This window comes from Pecten maximus, chromosome 12 (genome assembly GCF_902652985.1).
Source record: "Pecten maximus chromosome 12, xPecMax1.1, whole genome shotgun sequence".
NCBI classification, from domain to species: domain Eukaryota; kingdom Metazoa; phylum Mollusca; class Bivalvia; order Pectinida; family Pectinidae; genus Pecten; species Pecten maximus.
The window spans coordinates 23,546,825-23,570,410 of NC_047026.1; the positions used below are offsets into that span (position 1 = coordinate 23,546,825).

Here is a 23,586-nt window from a genome sequence, read left to right on the forward strand (position 1 = left end):
TTCTGTATATAATCTTCCCTGTAAAATTATTGTCTTCAAGGAACTAATTTAAACTAGGACCTAAATAAACTGTGGGTCATAACTGATCAATCATATACATATATATAATGAAGAAAATCATGAGCATTGAGTAAATATCTTGCTATGATTCAAAATTGACTGTGGTCTGTTAGCAAGATAGAACAGCCAAGGGGAGCTAATTATAGAAAAAATTAGCCTTGGGTCTCAAAATTCGGGAAAGCCTTGTTATTTTGTGATCTGGGTCAGTATTATTCGGCGGGGCTGAACCAAGGATTACGTGTATGTTTCGAAGATTGTATTCAGGTATGATAGCTGGATTTAATTTACACATACGGAGGTAAAATGCATGTTGTAACCGCTTATAAATTAGGAAAATCGGTGCTTTGTTGAGATAATGCAAGTAGCCGGCGCTGGTGCATCTTCATCGATACCGGTAGACTACGCCTTGGCTCTGAAAACGTTGCATTGGAATTTATTGTGTTGTATGTTTGTATTATAACATGCAATACACTATCGGTATCGTTAATTGTGTGTGTGGCAACATTTGGCATTTGGTAATTAGGTATATTGATTTGTCTGTGGAAACGTATTGGCATGTAAAATGACGGGAAGCTCTGAAGCGTCGCCATCTTGCTCACCGCAAGGTCGTTAAACATAGCTCTGAGTCTGTTCTACGCTTTGCAACATTTCCTAGCTACGAGATAGAATGTTTTTTTTATAAAAAGTGTCCCTGTTTTTTCAGGTTTTGCTTGTAATTTGGTAAACAGTTTCATTACTTACACCAGTGAGTTGATTTTCATGAAACCGTACTGAGTCAGAACTCCTTTATCCCCCACACCAATTAGTTCATGTACGCGTTTACTAATGAAATTACTCGGTGATATGGTCAAAAGGCCTAGTAATAATTTAATATAAGCAACATTGATCTGTAGAATATTGTGAGATTTATTTTCCTGGTGAAATTCTTCAAGTTCATTAATGCAGACTCCATCAATAATCAAATATCCTGCAAACGATGGAGATTTGGTAATGATATTTTGAATATTTAAGACATGTTTATAATTTAATGATTTTGATTGTATATCAAGAAAAGAGTAATCTAGGACATGTGAGAAAAGGGTCTTTATGATCAATGACATGATCATAAACTATGGTCAGGCGCATAAATGTAGACAAAAGCATTCCAATTTACATCATCACTGACAGAGTGATTGGTTTTTTGAATGGGATGGTTTATGTTCAAGGAGATATATAATCACAATCAACAGTTTCAGAAGGAGTCACTCAGTGTGAATCTCGGCAAAATGTCTTACCTTAGGACAAGCCTTAATCTCAGCAAAAAGTCTCTGACCTTAGGATATGTCAGATCTTTTTGGCTCAGTAAAAAGTGTGGTGAACTTTTCAGATGAAGAGGAGAAGCTTCATGATTGCTTTTCGTTGTTATAATAGCTGAACAAGTTACATAAAAGTTAAGACCTCAAGCTATGGGGAAATCTAAGTCTGGTATTGATATATTAGAATCCCTAATCCTTGTTCTACATGTTCCAAGATACAAGTGTACATGCCCGTTGTTTCAGATTTCTAGGACTGTGTTAAAATATTAACGCACAGGTACAAAATTATTAAAGAAATAACCAAATATTCTCCAGATTCTGAAATCTAGTGTAAGTGATATACCTTGCCCATGATGGGATTCGAACTGGCTACCTTTACCTCTCAAGGCAAACATCCCTACCATCCTACCACTATAAGCTAAAGGGGATTCCCTGTCGCCTGAGCTAGTAATTATATTTCCTCTAACCCTATACCAACTTTGTATTTTTGTGTCTACCCTGAAGTTTTTGTGGCCGTTAATATAAAGATTCTCCTACCTACGATAGCTACCCTTTTTTCTGGCATGTTAATTAGCGGACACAGATGTATTATTTTTTCCAGGCCAGACCAATACTCTCCTCTTTTTACACTTATATAATTATTAGACACGCAATTTTGTTTGTTTATTAAGTACCCACCTTTATGCATGCAATAAACACAAGTTCAAGTGAATTTAGTGTATCATAGATGATTGCATGAATAAATATCTCTGTTGAGGCTTGCTGATCACAGGGTAAACTGGTTGCTCTAGAACTTTGACTTAAGCTCGAAGTGAGATAAACATCATAGGAATCGCCCATGAATCTGAGCCATACTTGTGTTGTAGAAACTTCAACCTGTCTATCCGGGTTCTCCCAGTAGTGGTATATGTTTAGTAATATTGACTAGTGGAAAAGTCGTTAAGATTCAAGATTTGAAGAGTCGTCTGAGTGGTGGTTTGATAATACATCCAACATACCACACCCCAGCTTCCCATTGTAATCTGTAGCGCTTACATTCCTTGCAGGAGTAACCTCAAGTCCTATCTCTGGTTTCCTGTGCTATACACTCACATATGTTCAGGCCAACAGCTGAACTAACAACATATTTTTATTCAAGGTCACTTGCACACATGCATACTTGCATATTTGTATTTTTCAGACTTTTTATACTGAAGTGATCACTTAGAGGAAATTTTTCATTAGAGGAAATTGTTCATTAAATTATGTTGATGTGTATAATATTGTTCATATGATTTATGCTTTGTTATTTTGTGAGCTAACTATACACTTAGCCTTAAATTACTCAAATTTTTTTTATCAACCATTTGCTCTAATAATGAGCAGGCAAATTAATTTGTTTGTCATCATCAATTAATAAAAAATGGTGAATACATAACTTGCCCTTACTGTTTAATGTATTCTTATATATAGTTATAATCCATTTGAAAGCCAAATACCGAATTTTCACTGTTATAAGCCCATGGGACCTAAATATTTAAAATAACCTCAGGGGTTGGGCTTCAATTCAGATATGATATTACGTGATAGCATTTGCATTTATTGGCAGTTCTGTTGATTGTCTTTATATAAAGGGGGGGGGGGGGGGGGGGGGGGGGGGAGCTTATTACTAGGCATGGGCTCATATCTTTTTATTTAAATTTATGTAGACTTCTATACACGCTAACTGAAAATAGCAGATTCTGTGGGATATCCCTTGGTGATTCTGTGTTGCTGATCGATGCTATAGTCTGGCACTGGACAGCTAGAATATAATATAAATACAGTCAGATATATCTCCTGGGATCCTGGATATTGCTGATACTACAGAGACTAGGGGAGATATTTAGTACAGTTTCCCTGTTATCTGAGAGTGGATGCTCATGTTTCAGTACTGTTGGTTGGGGGGGTCAGCAGGAGTCAGTCAGGAATGTTATCTCCGCCATGTACTGTTACTCATAGCTGCTGCTTGATCACTGTGTATAGTCATCAACACTGTAATCCATTCACACTGCCATCCCCAAATTCCTCAGCTTAACTAATGAAAATTGGCAATATCATTTTGTAAAGCATTGTACCATCAGTCTTTATAGTTAAAATGCTTATAAAAAAAGTCATTGGCTGCATTAAGGTTTTGGAGATTTGCAGTGGGTAGTATTTTCTGACAGTATAATGACATAATTATTATTTGATAAAACATACCCTTTATTCAGTTTCTCTTTCTGTAAAATTTATACCAATAAATGAACATGACGTATGACACAAAAGTGCAGGAAGAAAATGGTTTAATAATGTCTTCATGTTTAAATAATCTAATTTGAGGAGTGACAGCTGTTAATTGCTAAACATATTTATAGCCTAAATAATACTTATTATGGATTTATTGATTATCTATAATAAATATTTTTTTTCTAAGATTAAGGTAAAAAAAATTCATGTATACTTTATGGTATAACTACACAAAGTTCTGCAGCAGGAACTGGATAAGTAGACTAGGCTTGTAATAATGCTGGTTGTGATATACTTATCAGCCATTGTGCTAGAGGAACAAGGGAAATTCATAATCTTTGTGTATATACAAGATTGTTGATGTGTGAATAACTTATTGCTGCATGGCCCAAGTTGAATATTAATGTATTTTTCACTATAAGCTTATACGCATTTTGTCCTTCTCTGATTGGTAACACCTTTTGTGATCTCTTAATTTTAACAAATAACTATTAAATTTTTGAATTGTCATGAAATTAAGGTCTAAAAAATATAACTAGTGTTTCTGCTAACTTTTACGCCTTTTGAGCTTAAAACATATTCAGATTCTTAAATTGGATTAAACAGAAGTTATTTTAAATTCTTAATCATATACAAATTATAGAGCTGTCGGTTGTATATTAGGTAAACTATGTGTATATTGGCAATGTAATCTGTATGAGATAAGTGACTGGATAATTACCATAAATTTTGAAGCTGTATTGTTAGAGATACTCATAGTTTATGAAGATTTTTTTTATTGCTTAAAGTTCTGCCATTGCCGGTAGAGATCCGGCCTGGCCCAGATACCAAAAGTACTTAATTTTCCAAGCATATGATAATTACATCACTGTAAGTTTTTGTTTTCATTGAAGAGGAATATTAGAGAAAATGATTTTCAGGCAGCAAATATGGCTAATCTTATTTCCATGTTGTATTGAATCTATATTCAAATTAATTGTGCTGTAATTTTGACATAATACTCATTTAAGGGTCCATGTCATATCCAATTATTTAACTTTGATATGTTCATTAGGACATATAGACACTAAGGTCACTTGTGTAAGATTCTATACTAAGTAATGCAACAAACCTTTGTAGTGAACAATAGGTTAACTTTAGGACAACTGCAACAGGGCTATAGGAAGACCACAGAATCAATTGTCCAACAATAATGGTTGATCCTACCCCAGACAGGTTAATATTTCATTGACATTGTATGGGTTCTCTGATCAGTTTATTGGTATTTGTATTACTACAGCATTATTACTGGACATTGGTGTGTGTAGCAAAATTAAGAGTCTAGTTGTGAGTTTTTCAGCTCGGTACGTAGCATACAATAATTTGTCTGCTAGAACTACTATACATGTAGACAGTTACTGAGTTATTTTTGTGTGATCAGATGTCAATGAGTGTGTGTATGGAAATGTTTCCCTAATAGATTTGTCAGGGTGTCAAAAGACATAGACAGGTCTGATATTTATGTACCTGCTGGCTGACTAAATCTGTGTAGGTTAATTTGATCCACAACTATTTAAATGTCCTGAAATACATGTATAACAAGTGGTGTCGGTTACTATTACATAAACTGATTCACTGTTACAGTATGATATATAGTATTATACAAGTGTAGATCACAATTGTATGTAATTAAGGAAAAGATTTATAGGCTTCATATACCTGAGTAATTTGATTCAATTTGATCAAGTTCTGGTCGGTTTTAGAAAAGTATTCCACAATCCAAGTAAAAGATATATAAGCTGAAAAATGGTTGTTGAGTAAAATAATGGAAAGTCTGAATCCTACGTTGATATATTTCTAAGGTCAAAATAACCATGTATCTACCCAATCGAAATTCTATGACAGTATGTTATTTTGATTAAAAAATACTTTTTTTAATGGTCAATTCAAAATACAGTCAAACTTCGATGTTTCGAAGTTCAGGGAACTAACAGAAAAACTTCGAAACAGCGGGACTTCGAATTATTCATGGTTGACAATAGATCGATGTTTTCTTGATAATGACCATATATGTTAACGTTACATGTCCTCAGTGTCTTCCTGTCGATTGTCAGGCTCACATCGAAAAGTTAAGTTAATTTATACCTCAAACGCAACAAAATAAAAATACCTTTCATTAATTATACCTAAGCATTTTATTAATTAAACAAACTATGTATCGGTTACAAAACACTTATATCGCGTTTAACAGATAAAGCATAAGAAGTACAATACACACTGACGTAAGTCGTTAGGCTTTTCTGCTAAAGACATGTGCGTTTACGTTATGTGCATATAAAATACGGAATTCCGATCGCTTGGAGAATGCATGATTGAATGACAAATAATTGATTTACTTGGATATTTATATATAAGTTTGAAACGTGACACTTTGAATGTGTTTAAAATTGGTCCGCTTGTTTTACAGTTCCGTAAAATTTACTCACCGAACGCTGGTTTCAATGGCGGCAGAGATTATCAGAGACGACTACCGAAATGTTTTACCGGAGTGATTAAATGTGATGGCTTCTAAATACACCTTTTATCTATCTGGTCTGATTATTAATTAACCCCATGATCGGGAGTGACAACACACGCTATCGTTATCCCTATTGTCAGTCAGGGCATTTGGGGGAGAGGTGTGAAATCTTGCCGCGGGGTCACGACAAACACCTGTCCAGTGGTCAGTACAGGTATATTTTTGTTCGAATCATGAGATGTCAATTACCTATAATATCATAGCTAACGGGCCATGAAAAAAGTTCGATACATCGAAAACTTCGATTTGTAAAATTTCGAATCATGCATAGGTTTGTTAGTAGCGTTATATAGTAAGGAAATTCGGGACCAAGCAAAAAGTTCGATACAGCGAAAAATTCGAATCAACGAGGCTCGAATCATAGAGGTTTGACTGTATGTTGATTTGAATGGGTGGTATTGCTGAAAAAACTACAATAAGTCTCCATAGGATGTGATATTTTTTTATCTGACACATGCTATTGTCTTTAATCTTGGCATGTTTTACTGTTGACAAGGACAAGTTAATGAGTTAAATACTGGCATAATACAGTGGTGTCCTGGCATCGGCTAGCTGTAATACACAAGGTAATATTTATAATTACCATAATTACCCAGTAATAAGTCCAGAAGGATACATATATTTTGGCTTAAAGCTGGGGATGGGCTTAACTGCTCTGCAGAACAATAAAAAACATTTGTATGTTAGAGAATTACTTAACTTGAACATACACTGGGGGTGGAGCGATATTACCAGGTTTGGGCTTATAATTACTATGCTACAAGAAAGTGAAAATAGCATTTGTTAGCTATGAGTATATTCTTGCTAAAATGGTACATACATATGAAGTGGTCATAACCTGGTGTGGACTATAATATTATTATTACAGAACAATGAAAAAGCATGTGTATTTATGTATTGATACAGTATTCTTCAGCTTAAAAAAGTGATTTGGTATTTGTTAGATATTGAGATGGCTTTATTCACCAGATATATATATTGATCAGTTTCGAAGGTTGTATATACCCTAGAGGCCCCATGAACTGGCCATGGATTATAATATCATATCCAGTCAGTCAATGAAAATGTCTATTCATCTTCTGTTTACTAATTACATGGATTGCGACTTCATTGTGTTGATGATTGTATCTACTTAGTGTGGTCAGTTGGGTCAATACATTTTCACCATAAACCTTACAATAACAGACATTCATCTGACATCATCTATACTTTGTGTTTGTGTAGATACAAGTATGGATTTACCTTGATCTGTCTAATTTATAACTTCCTGCAATTAAAGCAGGTCCAGTTAGAATGAGATGACTGAACAGTGGTGGGGTTTGGATAAAAAAATGTGAACTGGTCTAAAGGACCCGTTAAAACCTGAATCCACTGGCCCAGATCTAAGCCCACCCATCAGGTCCAACACATCACATCGATTATGCAAATGCTGAAAGCCCCTTGATCTGCTATGGCTCATTTTGGGGTGGTCTAGGGTATTTTGAAATCTAAAATTAAAGCTAGCTCTGTGCAAACGTGGTGCAATCTGGTACATATTCTTTCTACCACATGTATAAGAAATAAAGAAATCAGACCAACAACTTTGTGTAGAAGACTCTTCTTAACACCACCCTTGCTCAGTGGTATTGTTCAGTAGTTCCAGCTTTTATATATGTATACATATTGTATATGTTTCACTTAAAAGTTTGAAATAGTTAATATGATACCCAGTTTTATCTATATAATGTAATTGACCTTAGTTTATTTAATGATCATGCAATGAGCTTTGTCGAACACTTACTTGACAGTTATGTCTATCATGCAACAGGTCTTTGAGGCACTACCTTGCCTTTTGTTCCTGTTTTTTCCCCTGCTCTTTTGGGTTGGAAACTTGTCTCATTTTGTGCTCTAGGTAATCTTATAAGTGATCTGTAGATTTTGGGATTGAGGCTTTTAAAATATGAAATTAATTTAATTAGGTTGGTTTAAGGCCTATTTAATACTATGCAACCCCTCCCCTCCAGAAAAAACCTCAGAAAAAAGTCCTGTATTTAAATATATTAGAGGACAATACAAAATTTGAAACTCCTTGGTATTTTTACTTAAATGCACAAAAGATGCGTTGGATATATTTATATATATATATACTGTAGGTAAGTTCAGCACTTCAGTAATGTTGACCAGTATGGCCAGTGTCTTGAGTAACAAACCTACAGGTTTGTACTAAATCTATACCCAGATATACATCCCAATGGGGCATGGTTCATAGCTGTATTTTTTTCCCAATTTTCAAATGTAGAAGATTTTTTGTCTTCTGTGTTGCTGTACAATCAGTACTTTGTGTATACACGTGGTGAATTATCAGTATAGATAATAATGCCCATTGTTCTTCAGTAGACACAAGAGTTCAATTGGACATATAAAAACTGTTTGTGTTACCAAGTATAAATCTAGAAGTCTCAACAATCTCGGAGGATTTGGTCCTACAATATACTGATTGTAGCTATAGTGTAAATCGGTCCCCATCACAATCTTGTTTTTTTCACTATTGAAGAAATACATTAGTCATACCTTATCTGTGTAAGACTTCAGTTTACTTCTGAGAACATTGCATCACTTTAAACTTGGCCGACATTGTAGCCTGATTTTGGGGTCAGTATAGTACATTGTGTTCTGGCAATAGACAATGTCTAAATGAAAAACTTCAATAACATGATGGCTGGGTATGTGTTGTGGCTTCAAAGTGCAGGATGGTAATATAGTGGCTCTCACTCTATTTATATCAAAGGAGGAAGTCTGGTATATATGATAATTGGGAATGTTTTGTTGTCCTGATCTACATCGCTGATTTTTTGTTTTGATTGTTGATGCTTCTATAATATTTGAAGCATTGAAGATCTGTTATATCCCCAATCAGCAAGTTTCTGTAATTTGGATTCAGAAAATTACACATAATACACAAAAGTAACAACTAAGGAACTATATCAGGCACATCTACACACATGCAATGACTATATCATTAGCTAGCTATAGCTATAGCTACTGGACATTTGTTTCGGGAGACCTGTTTGAAAATATACAGGTAAAACATTTTGGGCAATATTCAAATCCAACAATTTTTTTGTTTATACATATCTAATAAATACAATTCAAACATTGAATTCCACACAATGTTTTTTGCAAAATTCTACAAGTGCATGCATACTCAACCATGTTGGTTAACACCGACTGAATTTAAAAATTTGAAAATAACTTAAGGCTGGTGTGTTGAAATCTTTAATTCGGCTAATAATAAAGGGTGTAAATCTGTTTACAATAACACTGACACATTGTACCCAGACAGTCTGGCACTGTTTTTCTTTACAACCAACAAAAACTGATCAGGCAAGGCTAGCATCTTTAACACATTTATCAATGAATTTGCCCTATTGATAGAGCCTCCCTTGTGTAGTTCTAGATAGGAAAACAGCTGGACTTGAGGCCAACATTAGGGATTGGCAGAAGTTGTATCCTGAAAAAAAATGGGCGTGTCATTTCATAATCATTGTACAAGATGTAGAAACAATATTGTGCAGTTACAGATCAAAACAAAGTTCATGCGTAAAATTATCTTTGACATAGACATGTGATTTACACACGGAGTCGTATAATGACAGCTGCATGATCATGCATTGCCAACGATCTTTTGAACAGAGTAAAAACATCCCGCATATCATTGTTACTTTTGCATCAGCGTATTCAGAAATTAGGCATATATATAAATAAATCAATGACAGACAAGTATTTTTTCTGTGCATTTTTCAACGGAAGATATGTTATTTATCGTTTACTTTTTCCTTATTTTTTTTCGGTGGCCATGTGTATCAAAACAGTAAACAGAACACATATTGGTTTGTAGACTAAAATGTGCACATTTTATTCTTTATAAGTTATGTATACATGAATGTTTTACTTCACCTGTGCACCTGTATAAACAATGGGATGATGTGCGACCGGCAGCCGGAAACTAATATTAGGCTCTGGTAACACCGTTATGGCTGATCGATCACACTCGGTCAATCAGGCGAGGTCAGCAAATTTTGCTTGATATGTCGCCTCGATGTTGACACAAAAATGGAAATTTTTGTATAGTTTAGAAGGGAGGGACCACAAAATATATTTGACACAACCGCAGTATTCGATTCAACAGTGTTCGATTCAACAGTGTTCGAATCATCTGTGCTTAATTTACTAAGATAAAGAAGGGAAAAAATCGGGACCGAACAAAACATTCAACTCATCCGATGTATTCGATTCAACCGTTTTCGACACAAGTGAGATTTACTTCATATTATATCTAGGACTGAAAGGTGATGACAGCTTAGATATTTTTAAGATGAAAATTTAGTATTTATTACACATAGATTATAATTATTTGGTTTAATAGTAATAGAAAATAAGACCTGGGATTAACAACATATTTCCTTTTAACAAATAAGAATTAAACACAAGCGATGATGATGATAAATGAAATAAAAAGATTGATTACTTCGGTAGACAATTGAAAAAAAGTAAAATTACAATAAATCAATTGCTACTTCTTTCCCAAATTGCATGTATGACAATTTAACGAAATTAAGCATTAGAAACACAATGTGTAAACTTGATATTACATGCCATCATTCATATGAAATGATTCACCTCAATTGGCCCCATGTTTGGGCTATATAGGGGACTGGATGTGTTTGTTTCTGATAACAAAAAATTCCTCCTCTCTCTGCTGACCTGATAAAGATATCTGGCTCTATAGAGCATACATACTGTACACCTGAACTGGATTCTGTAACATCTGCCCAACCAAAAATAAAAATGAGATCTGCCACTGGGGTTATACTGATTTATGGTTGGGGTAGTTGAACACAAGTTCTGGTGAAATGATAATTGGTAGTTGATATTTCATCTATTGCAAATGTCTTCTGCTGGTTGACATTCTTCTTGGATAGATTGCATTGACACATGCGTAATGGTATGCATGTGAATTGTATATTGATCTTAAAAGCTGTTGGGGTCAGATTTATTCAAAAACATTCTTGCTCTGAATTACCGACTGAAATTAATGTGTTTTATAATTAATATTATATTATGTGAATGTAGTGTCTGTCTTGGGACTTGTTATAATGACTTGCTGTTCCTGATATACAATGAATATGTCGGTCATTAGTAGCAAATTAAATAAAACATATTATTATCATTTTTGCTTTGAATATTTTTGTACATTTATTCATATATCAATGTTAAAATAACTCAAATATGAGTAGCATTTGATAATTGATGTGTGTGCCCTTTAAAAAAAGATGCCTTGTACTGATATGTCAACTAGTTTCAAAATGTCACTCATCAACTTATTTTGTTGGTTTAGTGTATACATGCAATTGTGACATATCTGTTGAGCTTGTTTATACTGAAAATGTTTCCATTTAGTTTTTATGCTCCTTTCAAGGACTTCAGCATTATTACAAAATGTTGCTCACTTTAGCTTAATTACATGTTACTGGTGGAACATCTAGACACATTTGATGAATTTTATATACCTGTATTATGGAGCTTGTAAGGTGTCTACAAATATGCAGTTTTCTGTCATGTGATACTGCTGTGTAATTTTACTGCAGTTTGTAGCGGCAGCAGTGCATCCACATGTGACATTTTAGCTTGGTCATGGTTGGTTACAAGATTTACATGATGTGAGGGGTTGGCTTTCTCCCACGTCTACACACACATCTACCTGTACCAGTATGGCACATTGTCGTCGTGCTCAAACCCCCCTAGTTTGGAGGCAGCTTATTTAGTCAGATACTGATATTCCAGATGATAATTTGGTGAAATGATCTGTTTATGGTTTTATAATGTTTAATATAGAAAGTTGTGGTGTATCTGTGGTGTATATGGTAAGTCATGCATAAGATCTATTTAAGAGAAGAATATTTTCAAATCCCAATTTCATTATCCTTAAACTATTAGAGACTTTAAGTTCTGTAGAAGTTTTCAGTTTTAGTTACTACACTAGTACTTATGTCCTTGGGACTAAACAAATAAAAATAATTCATGGGGGGGGGGGGGGGGGGGGGGGGGGATCTCCTACAGTGTTCTCGGAAAATGAAATGAAATCTTGATTATGTTAGAAGATGAGAATCTTATTACCATTTTATCAGCTAATAATTGTGATTATCGAAGAACTTGTCTATTCATAAAACAGTCATTAGAACTGAGGAGAGTGGGCTTACATCCAGTATAACACATACATTACATACATTGTCAAACCATTATGTATGTTTGTAATTGTATTGCCATCAAATAACAGAATTGCACAATAAACATTTCAACTAATATGCATAATATAATTTTGTATGAATATATTTTCTTGCATAATTTAGCAATTAAATAACTTAATGAACTGACTATAAACTATTAAAGCATGTATATTTGTAGACTGGCCCCTGTCTCTAGAATATTAAACATAAATGAAATTGAATTTTATGATTTTGGTCTCTTATAATGATATGTCCTGATTACTAAGTTTCAAACTAGGGGGAGATAATCTAGTATTAGAATTTAGCTGATCAATGCTATTGTTAAAATCACCATAGGCATTGTTCCACCTTCTCATTAGATTTTCATTAATATTTTCGAAAATCTGCAAGCCCCAGGTGACAAATCTGTTTAAGAATATAACCATAGATTATCTGCTTTGCAGCAACATGACCTCATTTTTTCACTTACCTTAGGCCTAAGACACCAGCGAAAGGAACCCAGTAAAACGGACATAGCGGACATAGCGAAACATATTTAGGATTCCAAGTGTTTCATTTGTGGCAGCATGTCTTCAGTTTCTCCTGTACATACAATAAAACTCTCACAGCACAGGTTCATGCATGTAAATTATTAGCTGTATACTGTCATGCAGTATACCTGGAATATATCCATCAGATCAGTAAAGCATGTGAAACAATTTGCCTACAGATATATGTAAATGGACGAGGCAATGATTTTGCTTAAAACTATACACCAGATCATAGAGTCCCCATCAGGAACTGGAGCCTAGGGGACTATTAAAAAAGGTTTGTGTTGTGTCAATCTGTCTTCTCTTTATTTCTGCACATTATAATCTTGTCCTGGCTCTATCTCCTACATTACTTGACACTTGTGCTTTATATCTGGGACATTGATTCACCTAGGTGAGGTTGTGTGTCATGTGTCAAAATTAGGTCACTGTGATCTACATTTTGACCTGTGACCTACATCAAATAAAAAGTTTGTCAGGCTCTAACTCCTACAATACTTGACACTGGCACTTCATACTTAGGGCAATTGGATTCACCTATGTGTTAAAATTAGATCACTCAAACCAATATGTTTTGACATTTGACCTATATCAAATAGTAAACAAGAACATACTGTACTACAAGTTGTCCAAGATATGACCCAGATCGGAACAGTAGCTATAAACCAAACTGTACTGTATATTAAATTCACTCCAGTAGCTAAATATATATATAGTTTGCCGGTGCAGTTTTTACAGAATGTTCTGTTAGGGTTTGTCATGAATATTTATAATGTGATACATTATTTTATGAGGTATTATAAATGTTGATATCATTCTTCCCAGAGCATAATAAGAACGAGATAAAATTAAAGATAAAATGTTACGACTTTGAAGGATTTTTTCTGTAGTTATCATAGTATATGACATCTTGCATTTCCTTTCAAAAAACAAGTTTTAAATCACTCCAGGATTTGTTTGTTGGCTGTGTTTATTGCCTCTGTAAACAGCAAGGGTCATATTGAGGTGGAGTCTCCTTGTGGTAATTGTAGGCGTATATTCAGAGCAATTTGGGTATATGTGTTTTGCCCAGGACTGATGGTACATGATCTTAGCTTCCTTCGAAATGCACACACCTCCGAGCTTCATCTTAGATCCATCAGTCCAAGCGAATCGATGCTATACCTGGTCATAAGTGAGCTATTGTGGTTTAAACACATCCAGAAACCTGTCCAAAATTTTGGTAATGCGGGACATAATATCGGGTAATCAGATTCGCTATTGCTAGATAATTCATTCAACATTTTGATATTTAGCAACAGACAGGGCATTGTATGCTTGTATCAGTCTTAAAATGATGCAGAGTAATGTAGACATACACCATGGATGAACGTAGTACATTTACTCACAATATTTATTGAAGAATACATTAATTTTTGTCGTGTGTAATGGACTCATTTCCAACCATTATGGGTATGTTTCATTCAGCTTTTGATCTTAGAACTTGAGGTGTCTGATGTCGATTTGTCCCATCACTAAGTTTGAGATGTTAAATTTTGTTGGGTCACCATGTTAAACACAAATCAGTTGGTTATGGTGTCCACTGCTTTATTTGGTGGTGTACAGTATGTATACATGTACACATTGTAAACCAAAAGGCCCCATCCAAAACCATTGAGAAAAAGCCCTGTTAACACAAATTACATGGAAAATATAATAGACCTAATGTCAGATACTGGTTGCTCAAAGTCGTAACTCAGGCACCCATTGGTTTTAAGGAGGATTTTTGTCAGAAGTTGTATGACAAGTTGACAAGGATATGACTTCGATTTGACATGGAGGAGCTTAGAGGATATTAAACCTAAGGGATAGTATTTTATGATGACCTGGCCGGTCTGTTTACTTCTCAGTGGAGTGGGAAAAATAACACCTTACTGTATTGTCAACTTGGTTTTTTTGTGACCAACATGTAGGTTCCATTTATTAAAGTGTGGTAATGTTTTCTAACATCAGTAGAATTCGATTAAAGATTAGCTTCCCTTGAATCTCAATTTTAATATTCATGTTGAGGATAACAGATTTGGAGTTCTCGAATATTACACCAATGAAAAGCTTTACAGAAAACATTCGTTACATTTATAGAATACGATTTATCATGTTAACACTTTTAACAAAAATGTAGTCCTACCTGTTATTTTGGGTTGGAGTGTAGGAATGAAATGTGGGTGTTGTATAACTCTGTGGGGGTCATATAGCTATCAAAACGATGTAGACTGGCAATATAAGGTGTCAGGCAGGTGACATCTGACAACAAACCTTGTCCCCAGATCCTCTGTATCGACAGTGTAAAGGACAATAGATTTAGAGACATTTTATGTTGTACGGTCATTGTATTCTATAGTAAAACATACCGTACTTGTCCTAATAAAATCATATATAGGAAATTGGGTAAATTATTTATTGTAAGTCAAGTATCTGGAGTGGAACAGATTAAAATGTCAATATATTCATGACACAGTAGGATAAAAACTGATTTTTATTTTAGTTTAAGAAAATGTCAATGTTTTTTGATGATCTGTCTGAGACATTGTATGGATGAAACATTTTCTTGTAACTTGCTTTCAAAAGATAACAAGAAATTTCAATAGAAGTTATCTGGTTAGAATATGTTTTAAGATGTTTGTGACAAATTGTCCAATTTTCAGCTCTTAATTTTACAGAACAAAGGCAAGTTAAAGAAAAATAAAATACATTTGTTTCTTGTTTTTTTTCCAGGTCATGAGCAACCAAGCATAGGTGGCAAGGCTTAGAAATTGAATCTGGTCGTCGAGCAAGGATTGTGAGAAGGCAAGCTTGAGGGGAATCAGGTAGGCCATTATCTTGTATATTATTGGGATTTTAAAACAGATTATCTCTCCATTGTGAATACAAATAAGAGGGCATTCAAATCTTTGGTCATTGAGACTAGATTACAAGAAATTAAAGCCAATTTGGAGCATTTTGGTCCCGTTACAATAATAGAGGACCTTCAGTTTAGTTTGATTCTAGTTTAAATTTTTTGTTGTGGGGAAAAAAACAGTATTTAGTGATATGGGTCACTTTCACAATGCATGAACTTTTATGTATTTTATGTTTCACCTTTGATTTGACCCTTGAACTTTCACCCAGAGTTATAGAAGTGAAAAAGAAGATTTGTCAAGGTTTGTTATTCACACACCTCATTACATAGCCTTATTATTGTAATAATTTACTATAGAGTCTTAACTCTTTTGCCCTGCTTAGTATATATCTCTTTTTACCCTAAAATGACATCCTGTCATTTGATATGAAGCAGCAGTCATTTTCATGATTACACTGTATGTTGTATAAAGACTTCAGGATGTTTTTAAATGTGAATTTCCCCACAGATTTAGTTCACCCCATTATGTCAGGAATGTAATATTTTTCATGCGTCAAGACTGTCTCTTGTTTTATATTTATGTTACCATGATTTACCTGTATTTCATAAGCAAGTATTTTATCTGTAATTGATGTAATAGCTTGAAATAAGTTAATTAATAATGTAACGAATTGAGAATTGTATTGAAATTATTTCTCTGACAAGAGATAAAACCAGTAGACAGTCTTGTAGAAGTCGCCAATCTGTATTAATTTTTAAATCGTTTTTAGTCCGCACATTGTCCTCAGATTTCACTTTGCCATATCAAAAATGAATATCAAAAGCAATTTTCAGGACTTTTGCTTTTGATGAGATCATGTTACAAATGCTTGTTTTTAGCCTGTAATGTATAATTATTTGTAGGCAATATCCTGTCATTTGAAAAATTAAATATAGTATCTAACTAATTCATATTTTGATCAGACTGGTTGCAAAAAAAAAGACTTTTTGTAAAAGCTGAGGTTATGTTGCAGTATCTCTTTGTTGTATGATCCATTTAAGATATCTTCAGATGATGGACAACCTCAGAGAAATATTCAGTTAAAGGGAAATTGTCATGATGACTTGACATATTCAGATATCCTCTTTGGACACCAGATATGGACTATTGATTAATATCCAATCTCTACATGGGTAGGCTGAGTTTGCTGGGATATAGTTACTGTTGCTTTGATGCTGGGCTTTATATCATTAAAAAGTGGTCGTTGTGATATGCACCTAAATCAGTGGAATAAATGAATCAATTATTCATAGTTGCCTTTCACTTTCAGAAGGGAAAAATGCACAATTTCATATTGGTGCATCCTGATGTTTTAGGATAGGTCTGAATTTCTTCATATTTATTACTGAGAAAACAGACATTTCAGAAATGATGTCTTTTTTTGGGGGGGGGGGGGTTATGATTTCTTGTGGTGGATTTGTCACTACCCACAAAGATCTGTATGTACTGAAGTATTTGACCCTTGAATGGGAATGAAAAATGTAATAACTGTCAGTTAATTGACAGATTTGAGAGCTTGTCTGATTTGTGCTGTTCAGGAACTTAAAATTCCCATCCTGTAGATAATGAGATGTCTTGCCAGACTGAAAAATTATCTTATCAAAAGTTAATGTAACTGTATATGAGTGTCGTGCCTGCTAGGGATAGGGAGAGATAGAGAGCCTTCTTGATATGCTTTTAAAGGGGTCAATTAGCTAGGGGTCTTGGAAGCAATAGGCAATTAGGACCCTCACATACAGTTTCACACCCATATAAGTTTGAAAGTGCCTGTTTTTCATGGGTAATTGTACATGTGAATGTTGTAGTGAGAATTTGGCGGAAAAAGACCAAATTATGATTCGTGTTTCACTATAGATAACTACACTATATACTGTATATGTAGTTTGTAGTATTTAGATGTAGAATAAGCAAATTTATAATTTCAAAAGACATTATATAAGATCTTTGTAATAATTACATGGAAAGGACTCTATCATGTTTTCAGCCTCGAAAAGAAATTTATTGTACTCTGATTGCCATTGCTATTTAGATGTCTTTGTTGCTTGTTTTGGGAATAAGAATCTAGCAGAGACGTATTATTATAAGGTACATTTTGTCACAGAAGGCAGAGTAGAGACTTCAGCTGAGACCATTTAGAGCCAGCCCCCACACAAAGACAGACCGATTGTCTAGGTTTCACCAATTTCTGTAGCCAATTAACAATCCTTAGAAACTGACGAATATTTTTGAGAGTTTCCTTGTCTCGGAGAGCCAACGTAATATGACTCCACTTGTTTTACATTTGTGATTGGAGATGTGTCCAGGAAATAACTTGATATAGTCTGAGGTTACTTGGAGAATATTTTCCTTTTGTGGTTGACCTAGCAGATATAGCCTTGTAGTACTTGTTTTGATTATTCCCTCTGTGATCACATTCCACCAATATGTTGTGTTAGATATAAGCTTCCACAGGAAGTGCACATTGGTTTTCACATGGAACCTTGAGGAGAATGCTTGAGTGCATCTTTAATGCTGATTTGTTTACACTGAACATTTAAAGTACATGTAAATAAGGTATTTTAAGTGTCCATAAAATTCTCACACCCATAAAACATGGAGAGAAAAGTAATTGAATGAGTAAAATGATCGGCTGTATCAACCTTGGACTTTGGTTTCACAGATTAAGATATAGTTTCATGTAAGTTTAAAAAATATCTGAAACCTTAAAAGCAGAAAGATGGACATATGGACATTATAGGAATAGTCCGTGTTATCCTATGCTAACTATATATTGATTACATGGAATCTTATCTTGACAGGCTAGAGGTGATCCTGGCAAGACTGTCCAAATGTCTGGTCTTCAGAGATTTCTGAGAATGTAAACAGTTCTGGTCCATTTCTGGGGGTCAGTTTACAGTTTGTTGTTTATGATAAACTGTCTGATTCACTAGAGATCCCCTGTAAATGAAAACAAGGTGATGTAGCCTCCCAAGGCCTGTTATACAGTGTTTATCCTAATGAGCAGCCATGGCAAACGTCTAGAGACTTTTTTTTTTTTATTTTAAATCTAAACTTAGTAAGCTGGGTTTGAAATTTTAAATTTTAAATCTTTTAAAGTAAATTTGAGAGTCATATTTGTTTGTGTGTTTGTTTGCTGGGTTTATTGCCCCATGAACTGCCAGGGTTATTAGGGGCGGGGTCTCCTTGTAGTAGTTGTTCAATACCTCACTGAACTGAAGGAACGTTGGATCTTCACCTGAGGCTGTACACGGCCCCATGAGAGTGAGAGCCATATATCCACATTTTCTGTTTGCATCAACATTCTTATTTTGTCCCTTTGCCTTTGTTTCTTTTTCTTTGTTCTTTTTATGTTTATTCTTTTGGTTTTACTTGCAAGGAAAAAACACGTCTTTGACATATAGATACCTTCCTATCATCAGTAAAAAGAGACTTGAAATATCAATATTTCATTTTAAGTTTTAAAACTAGAGTGGTTATTATGTAAAAGTTGGTAAATCACTTATCATGGCATCACACATCCCAGTACCATCCTCCTTTCCTGCTGTGCTGTTGTAATTCTTAGCAACTAGGTGATGTCCCTTTAATTACCTTAACTCCACTCTGCCCACCAGGGGGTGCTTCATATCATATTTATGTGTTTGAGGGATAGTGTAGGATATAAAAGAAACACATACTTCATTCATAATTTTGTTTTTCAATTTCAAAGGAACTCTAGAATTTCCTGTATTTTGTAGAGTTTGAATGTGTATCAATTTGACACCACAGAAAAACAAATTTTTAGATTGGTAGGTCTTTAATTACAGCTCCTTCCACGTGTGAAATGAAAGCATTGAAAACATGACATTGTTACTATCATCAAGATAGGAAATGAGTTGATCAAGAGATGTTCTATCTTTCGAACTGAGTTTTTATTAATTTTCTTTTAAATACTAAACTTAAACAGTGTTGTAGTATATGCTGATGAACTTTGTTAATTCAAGCTATGCCCTGTAATGTGGTAAGCATACCATATAAGATGATCTTGGCTTGATACAATATGTTGATCTATTTTATCATAACAATATCAGGGGGAATGACTGCAAGGTAATTGTCAAATTGATTTATTGCATTTCAAACAGTCGTTGGCACAAACAGTTGGTTTGACAGTGAGAAATATTTTAACACATAACAAAGACTTTTTTATGAAAATCTTATATTAAAATGTTAGTTTTGTCTGTCTATCTGGGGATCACATTTTAATGAAGATTTGCAACTGGGTTTGATTATTTAAAAAAAAAAAATCCTTTTATTTTAGTTCCCAAACTTTTGTTTCAAACAATATTCTTTAAACTAATGTTAGATTTTAAAATCATGACAGGAATTTTATTCCAAGTAAATTACAACTAGGAGTTTTGAGATATTTTTGACAGAGTTATTGCCCTTTGTGAACTAAAAAAATGCATTTCTCTTGTTAGCAATTATACGTAATTGCACATTTGAATGACTAAGCAAGTCATGCTTATATATGGACGTATTTTAGATCATTACTGGATGTGATGAAAATTCTAACCAGAAGTCCTATTCTGGTATGAAGTATTGAATTACAAAGTTGTCTCTGAATAATAGACTTGAGCAGAGATTGAGAATAGGTAGTGTAGTTAGGCGACAGACATAACCCAGGATTACAGTGGAATCTAGTGTTTTAATCAATCAAGCACATCTCTAGACTCTACTTTCATCTTTATAAGGTATTTATTTTTTGTCGAGTGGATCAATTTCCTAATGGTTTTGAATTGGCATGAATCCGATTTCCAGTGGTGATTATATCGTACTGCAATACAATCAACCCTGCTGTCAGTGTAACACAGACTTCTGTTTCTGATCTGACACAAGTCTTGCTATTTTTTGTCCCTTTTCATTAGTGTTTAATATCTCTTTACCTTTCTACAGTTACAGAGTTGTATTGCTATCAAGGACTTAATTACAGAGGTCTTTTTTCATGATTCTAACATTGGCAGCTTGTCAAATTTAAACAAATTTAAAAAGACTTCTGAACATTTGTTATGCACTTGATGCATTTCGACTTTTTCGTTATTGTTCTCTTTTTCGATGCAAATATATAAACAGGAAATTGGTCTTCACATAAGTTTGACACAAGTTACACAATCGATCAGAAACTGACCTATACCTATTACCAAGCACTGGAGGATATCCTTCCACATAATAAACTGGGTATCAGTGTAACCAATACTCTTTCGTCCTGTGGAATGTGTTGTGATGCCTAATCTACAAATCATTTGTACTTGATGTGATTTACCTGGAGTCGGTGACTTGGAACACTTACCTGGAGTTGGTGATTTGGAACACTTGAGGTATTTTAGGTAATATCACTTCAACATCAAACATATTAGCTGCTACATGTAAAAAGACAGTCCCATCGGAATACACTTAGTAAGTTACTGGAGGTTGGCTCAATGTTGACCTAATTAGAACATTGTTCTATGTATAATTATTGTATGATATAAGGTAAATCTTCGTTCAGGTCGAACAGAATGAAATAAATATTGTTGACACTTGTGTGTTTGAATTATGCGAAATTGTGCTTCAGAAATAAGCGATAGTTCAGAATTATACGAAATTATGCTTCAGAAAATAAGCGATAGTTCGAAGTATCCAAGTTGTAGGCAAAAATCTCTGTATATTTGGGCTTCTATTTTCACTTTGCAGACGTACAATATGTGTCACCTTAAGTCCTATTTCCAATGAAAAGCGATACATAACCTATAGAGGATTGATACATTTATCATGTATGGCTGAAAGGATGGTATTTTTAATTTGATGTAAATTGAAAGTTGCTGGATTTCCTGATTATTAAGCTCAATAATGCAATGGCCCTAAAACAGTACATTTGTGACAGAGAATATTGAGTCTCTGCATGGCTAATATATTTATTTTATTTGAAACATCAGAAAATTATTTTGTAATGAATGTTCTGTTTAATAAATTAAGAACATAACATGTTTTGTTTTACGAAAGTTCTACTGTAAACAGTACAATGTATTAAGTAAAGAAAACATATCTGTTTATAAATGATTTGTAATAGAACCTGATATCTACCAATCATATATGACACCTGCAAATTAAATCACACATCACTAATTTGGAATGCACATTTTTAATATATTGTTGAAGAATATATTCATTTATTTTCAAGATATTCATTTCTTTCAATATCATTCTAAGGATTTCAAGACTGAACAGGATAAGGGCCTTGGTGGCTGAGTGGTTAGGGTGTCCCAACACTTCATCACTAGCCCTCCAGCTCTGGGCTGAGTTTTTCTCAGGGTTTTTCTCGGGGTACTCCGGCTTTCCTCCACCTCCAAAACCAGGCATGTCCTTAAATGACTCCTGGCTGTTGATTGCACGTTAATCAAAATAAACCAATAAACCAAACTGAAAAGGGTATAATATAGAATACAACTTTTCTTAACATCTCAGATGTAGATACAGTGAGATACACCCGAGGTACCTGTAAAATTGGCTATAGCAATGACCATAGGCACTGTTACATCTGTAATAAATTATAAATATTGTTGTGGTGCAACATGGACATAAAGAAAAGTAAATAAATGATATCTTATCCTTCCTGTTGTTACTGTGTCTACAGATGTTTATGGACTGATAATTCATGTACAATCTCAAGAGAGTTATATAAATACTACTGTCCAGCAAAGATTTTCCAGACTATTGTAAATGATGCAGACTAATATTGTCTACTGTACATTTGTGGAATACTGCAGGTTATCATGATCCTCCTGTGCACAATAAACAGGAAGGTAGGCTTACAGAGTTTGATCCTGAAAATCAATGCAGTAATTTACAGTTTTATAGTGAGTGGGTTACCAAGGCAGAATTAAGCTTTAGGGAATGCAATCAGCTCTTTTTCACCTGAGATATTATACATCTAAAAAGACCCTATAGCTGGGGTATTGATCGATAAGGCCGTTCATGTGGCATGGTGCGGGAGACTGCGACAGTGTTGGATACAACAATACCTGCTTGGGAGTAAATACTGTATAGGCAATCCAACGCACTACACATGTATGACTCATAACCCAGACAATGTTGACACAGCTTACAGGCGATGTCACCTAGTTTATTTTTACTCAAATCTAAACTTTATGGGTACTCTAATTAGTTAGAGTACTGCAAAAGAAATGGGCTTCAATTCTTCTTTCACTTTCATTTATGTCAAAGTTTTTTTTTATTTCTTGGACAAATAAACACTTTCTTTTTGACAATTGTAGTACAGTTTGTATATTTTACTAAGACTTGACCTTCAAATGAAATATTTGCTTCGCTATTGGATTAGCAGATTTAAAAACTATGCTATCCAATGGGATTTGGTCTTTCAACACGAGCATGGTTTGTATGTTCAAATATCAATGAGGGAATGAGATAATCATTTGATAATGGTAGTGCAATTTATTTATAGCATAAATATTTGTATTTGATGTGTATAAAGGAAATGGGAACAGATTTTCTGAGAGAAACTCATTATGTGGTTAATTTCAAATCGTAGTTTGTGTATGGGCTGTGCACAAGAAGTTGTTCAGAAGGAAATGAAAATGAATTGTTGTGTTTTAAGAACTTTTTACATTATTATGTAGAAAATTTGTGGCAGAATTGTGTAATGTTGCATTGGAATTGCACGTTGGTAGGTATTGATTAAAG

At 34.2% G+C, this 23,586-nt stretch overlaps 1 protein-coding gene and 1 long non-coding RNA gene across 18 annotated transcripts in view; one reads left to right on the forward strand and one right to left on the reverse strand.

The window, feature by feature from the left end:
• The first annotated feature begins 212 nt into the window (after positions 1-212).
• LOC117339469 (alpha-adducin-like) overlaps positions 213-23,586 on the forward strand; it is an 83,139-nt gene continuing 59,765 nt past the window's right edge. For all 17 annotated transcript variants that reach the window (XM_033901058.1, XM_033901063.1, XM_033901066.1 and 14 more), the window contains exons 1-2: positions 213-324; positions 15,710-15,801. The gene's annotated coding sequence lies outside the window, so the exon portion shown is untranslated. The remainder of the gene's footprint in view (positions 325-15,709; positions 15,802-23,586) is intronic.
• LOC117339470 lies at positions 9,399-13,438 on the reverse strand. Its single transcript, XR_004535220.1, has 2 exons — positions 12,895-13,438; positions 9,399-9,649 (listed from the first exon to the last, which is right to left on the reverse strand). It is a non-coding gene; the product is annotated as an uncharacterized LOC117339470 (long non-coding RNA).